At 44.4% G+C, this 5,094-nt stretch overlaps 3 non-coding genes across 3 annotated transcripts in view; 2 read left to right on the forward strand and 1 right to left on the reverse strand.

The window, feature by feature from the left end:
* Positions 1-113, reverse strand: part of LOC138228360 (U5 spliceosomal RNA) — a 117-nt gene extending 4 nt beyond the window's left edge. Inside the window, exon 1 of the small nuclear RNA XR_011185440.1 lies at positions 1-113. This exon is cut by the window's left edge and continues 4 nt beyond it. This is a non-coding gene — a small nuclear RNA (U5 spliceosomal RNA).
* A 2,211-nt stretch (positions 114-2,324) lies between these two features.
* Positions 2,325-2,396, forward strand: trnag-ucc (transfer RNA glycine (anticodon UCC)). Its single transcript has one exon. It is a non-coding gene; the product is annotated as a tRNA-Gly (tRNA).
* A 1,174-nt stretch (positions 2,397-3,570) lies between these two features.
* trnat-agu (transfer RNA threonine (anticodon AGU)) lies at positions 3,571-3,644 on the forward strand. The gene has a single exon. It is a non-coding gene; the product is annotated as a tRNA-Thr (tRNA).
* The last annotated feature ends 1,450 nt before the right edge of the window (positions 3,645-5,094 follow it).

Raw genomic sequence — 5,094 nt, forward strand, 5'->3', positions numbered from 1 at the left:
CACCCGAAGGCAGGGAAGCACAAAAATTGCATGGAACTCATTCATGCTCCTCTCCACGGAAATCTTTAGTAAAAGGCAAAAGATTTGTACGAGATGAAGAAAAACCAGAGTGCGTGGCTGCACAGCTGCAGGAGCCCAGGCCTCCTTCAAGGCCTCTGCCCTGCCGGTCGTGGTTGGTAATGCACCTGGCCTTACAAATGAGCCAGTGGGGCCCGTTCAGCTCCGGGCTCATCGCCTGCGGCTCTCGGCTTGCGGGCGTGCCCAATCCGTGCAATAACTCGGAAAACACCCGGCCACAGTGTGCAGGAAACGACGCACTCTGGGAAGCCGCTATGCAAAGCGAGGTCCCAAGATCCCCTGCGGCCGGATACTTTCCGCCCCCCAAAGAAAAGAGCACCAATCAGACGGCCGGAGACCGAGGACTCGCAGAACAGACGGCCACAATCGCCATAATAAGAGCCTAACCCTAACCCTATCCCTCGGAAATCTGTGGCGTTTAGCGTGACATAGTCTTGCAGGCATCGTGCTGTCTCACTGCAATACTATACCGCTGGAGGAAACAGTCCATCTGGCCATGAAACTAATTTGAACGTCTAGCTACAGCAACTAACTATATCATGATTTATTCAGGATGTGCGGAATCAGAACGTCCCGGAGACAGCTTCCGAAATCGTGAGCATTCTCTGGTGGTAGGGGCTTTCAAGATGGCGCTCAGGTGGGAGGTAAAGTTTAGTGGTTGAGGAGTTTTTTTTGAGTTTTTCATGACCTGAATGTTAATTTTTGCTTTTTTTGACTACTGAAAAATAAGGACTTAACAGTAGTTGTTTAAACTTCAGTTATAACTGAAAGAAAAAAAAAAGATTTTTTTTAGGTTTAAGAATTTCGATATGAGTAACACTGGGAAAAGAAAAGAGAGTGCTGGGTCTTCGAAGGAGAAGTCTAAGATACCTCAATCGTATATGTATAGCACTACAAGAAAATTGATGGCAACTAAAGGGAAAAGTGAAGCAGCTGGAGGGGACGTGGAAAGAGTGCTGGAGATGCGCTCGTACGCGAGCGCTCGCAGCCCAAGTGAGACTCAGCTGCCAGAGGAAGAGCCGGAGTCCCTGCCCAGCACACCTGTGAAAACCCCGGCAGCCAAGAGAGGAAGGGGCGACCTGACGCTGGAGGAGCTCCAGACCAACATCTTCAACATGATGGCACAGAGCATGGGTGAGCTGAAGGAAATGACTTGATCTAATACAGTCGCAATCGAAAGTCTTAAAAAGTCCATGGACTGTGTGTTTAAAGAGGTTGAAGACTTAAAGAGTGAAGTAAAAGTTCTTAAACAAGTAAATACCAAACAAGAAAAGCATATTAAAGAACTTGAATTGAAAGTGAACGATGTAGATAGATACCGTCGATGATGGAATTTAAAATTATTTGGAGTTAAAGAGGAACGTGATAAGAACCTTGTTGCAACAGTGAAGGGTATCTGTAAAAGGACCCTGCCGGACCAGGAGGACGTAATATCGGCCATTGACTTTGTTCACAAGCTCGGGAGAGCGAACATGTCTGGGCAAGTGCTCCCCAGATCGATTATAATACAGTTCACCAAGAGGACGGCGAGGGACATGCTGTGGCGAGCGGCGAGGGGGAATGAGTATTTGAATGGGAACAAACTGAGGTTTGCAGAGGACCTGTCTGCTGCGGACAGGAGTACCAGGAACCAGCTGTGGCCCCAGGTTGAAGCTGCCAGAAGAGAGGGGAGGAGAGCCTACTTTGTGGGAGCGAGGGCCTTTGTGGACGGGAAGGAGATTTGCTCCCAGTGACTGCTCAGTTAATGATTATGTTTGGTTATATTTGTTATACCGGTATATACTAGTGTTTCTTTAGTGTTAGTTTGGAATGGTGTAGTTAAGTGTTAAGGACTGTTATAGTTCTGGTTCTTTGAAAAACTCAATAGTTTAGACAGTCTTAGAGTTAGTTATTTGCTTTTGTGTATGTCTTTTTCATGAATGCCAGAGGTACTCGAAATGTTGTTAAAAGAAAAACTGTGTGCTGAGTTTTATTTTTTACAGGAAACGCATGCATGTTGAAACTAAAGTTTATAAATAATTGAGAAATATTAAAGCAAGGAAAATATGATACGTGTAAAATATACAATTTGATCACATAATTACTTAATTACCTCTGGTAGTTAAATGCTTTTTTCTGCTGCATTTTTTTTCTCTTGTACATGACTCTGATCCTCTTGTTGTATTTGTATTTGTAAATTCTGTTTAATAAAAAAAATTTAAAAAAAAGCATTCTCTGGTGGTGTCCTGCAGACTTCCTGTGGGCATGCGTTGGTGGTATAGTGGTGAGCATAGCTGCCTTCCAAGCAGTTGACCTGGGTTCGATTCCCGGCCAACGCAGTGGTGAATGTTTTCAAATGCCATCATGAGCCTTGGATTGTGACTAGCAAAGCGAAGCCTTTTGAAAGAGCTAAAGCACTGAAAAACGGAATTGAGGGAGAATCTTACAGGGGATTCTGAGTGGTGTCTGCATACACGCAGTCCGATATGGGTGCTGAAAGCTTGAGCTACTCTCAATGTCATGCTGGCTTTCCCCGGAGTAAATCTGTTACATTGAAAGAATGCTTCTCGCAGGTTCAAAAAGGGACCCTTGTTAATTGGAGAAATCAATGATTTCAAATGAATTCTGTATGCGTTAAAAGACAGCTATACACAGAAAACATGCAGGACACTGCTCATGAGTGTGGAGTTCAGCCGAAACACAGTGCGTTTTTTCAAGCCATCTGACAAAGCCCGCCCACTGAAAACTGCAGCAGATCGTGTAAAGACGTTCAACTTTGTAACTACTGCACGCACAGGAAGCAGAATAAATTCCTCTTTTCAAACTGTCAAAGGTTTGCTTTACGAACGCCGCAGGACATCGCACAATCTCTTTTGAACAGGGACAAACGATTTCTTATGGGGCGCAGTAAGTACTGTTACTGTCACTGCTCGATACCGACGTTGGCCTACTATACCATGTTCAGCCACCGCTAGAAAATGTACGGCTCTAGCACCGGAGCAAGCAACAGGAGGGCAGACGTCAAACAGGCACATGTGTCGGACATGGAGAGCGACGAGAATGAGATTTGAACCCATGACTGCAGAGCACAATGAATTAGCAGTCCATCACCTTAACCACTCAGCCACCTTGTCGACGAAACTGGGCTGTCCGGACATGGGTTGGCGCGCTCCAGATGATCTTTTTCTTTTTTTTCCCTCGTACTCGAGGGTCATTTTCCTGTTCCACATGTGATTTCAACATTTTCCTTGGGAGATGTCAAGCCAGCAAGCCACTGCTGTGGTTCAGTGGCCAGTGTGGAGTTCAGTGGCCCTGTTGTACGCAGAAAGCACATTGAGCTCCTTGGACATGAAAAGTTCCAGATAAGAGCCATTTGTCATCCTTTCTCTTGGTGTCGATGTTGCTATTGTATGTAAAGGTGGCAACTTGCTCAGCAAGCAGGCGGAGCACACACCGAATGCAGATGTGTCTGAGTGGTGTGTCCAAGTGGCTGCAAAAGGACAGCACTCCTGGGGCGCCGTGGCTTAGTTGGTTAAAGCGCCTGCCTAGTAAACAGAAGATCCTGGGTTCGAATCCCAGCGGTGCCTTCTTTGTTCTGTCTTCTCAAACAGAACTGGTCCTTACAGACAACCGCCTACGGCTAGACTTAATTAAATGCAAGTGTTCATTTCCTGTCTTTAACGCAACTTGTTTTTCTTAAAATGGATGCAACTTGCAAAACATGAAATACAAGCCTTGCTAATCAGCGCTAGCAGCTGGCAAAAAAAAAAGAAGTCAGCAATGTTTTTTTCTTTAACCTTAACCCTGCTAATGGAGAAGAGTTAAACGACCGAGTCTATGCAGCTTAAATGATGCGCAAGTCGGGTTCTTAGCTGAAAGGGTAGTAAATCACACTCACCCCAGTCCTTAATCTTTTAAAGAGGATACAAAATTGAACCTAGTCGCCACATCACATACATCCTGTTCAATGATAAAAAGGTAACATCTATCCTCGCTCCAGAGTAAATCTCACGTTGAGGGCATCTTTTTTTTCACTTTACCGTGAGTCGGGCTCGGCTGAACAGAGGAGAGAGCAGACCAATGAGGTCATAGGGACAGGGGAGTCACACGCTGGCGGTTTGAATACGCGGAAGATCACTGAGGGATCCACAGTATGTGGACCCTCCGTTCGCCATCAGTCCGCACTCCGGACTCTGAATCCTGCCATCCGAGTTAAGATCTCAGCGGAACCTGAGGCGCAGTTCCTTCTTAAAACGTAATCTGGTGAGCATTTCTAGAATCGCACTTGTATATATGCAGCCTTTAATGTGTTGCTAGGTTAAAATTGATGACTTCTTGTATTTCAGTAGGCAACTGCCCTCTTGATTTTGGATTTAATCTCTTTATTACAGGGGCGCTTTTATGAAGACAGAGTCATGTTCAGGTACTTTGTTTGATGGAGGAAGCTTATTTCGGACTCTGTGATCTGCTCACCTGGAAAGGTCTGCTGTACTACTACAAGAGAGAAGTAGAGTCTGGAAGAAGGGACAATTTTATGATGCTTTGGAAGATAATGTTTTTTTTTCTTATACTGAAAATGAAAAGTAGTTGTTTCTATATGGACTCAGTCTTTGGAATTTGTATATTTATATATTTCAGTGAACCCTCAGCCATTCCTTCTGTATTGTAATTCAATTTCTCTTTTAAAATTCCTTCCCCACTTCTAGGACCTGCAGTTGCTGAACTCCACAATGGCTTCTATTGGAAAGTCTGTGACTGAGACCAAGTAAGTGTTCACTTTTTTATGAAACCATTATTTATTTTGGAGCAATGAGCAATTCTTATATAAATGCAATAAAATCATTATGCTCAAACTATGAGAGAGAATTTTAAGGATAATTTAAGAAATCAGTCTTAGCTTGTTTCTATACACAGATGGTATTATTTATTTTCAAAGGAAACCCGCGAGGATTCCCCTGGTGTGCAAGATGTGCCTGAATACTTTTGATCAGCTTCCTGCTCACTTCAAGAGAGCGTGTATGAAGCATGCCACGGCAG

The sequence above is a fragment of the Lepisosteus oculatus genome, unplaced genomic scaffold (assembly GCF_040954835.1).
Source record: "Lepisosteus oculatus isolate fLepOcu1 unplaced genomic scaffold, fLepOcu1.hap2 HAP2_SCAFFOLD_40, whole genome shotgun sequence".
In the NCBI taxonomy this organism is placed as follows: domain Eukaryota; kingdom Metazoa; phylum Chordata; class Actinopteri; order Semionotiformes; family Lepisosteidae; genus Lepisosteus; species Lepisosteus oculatus.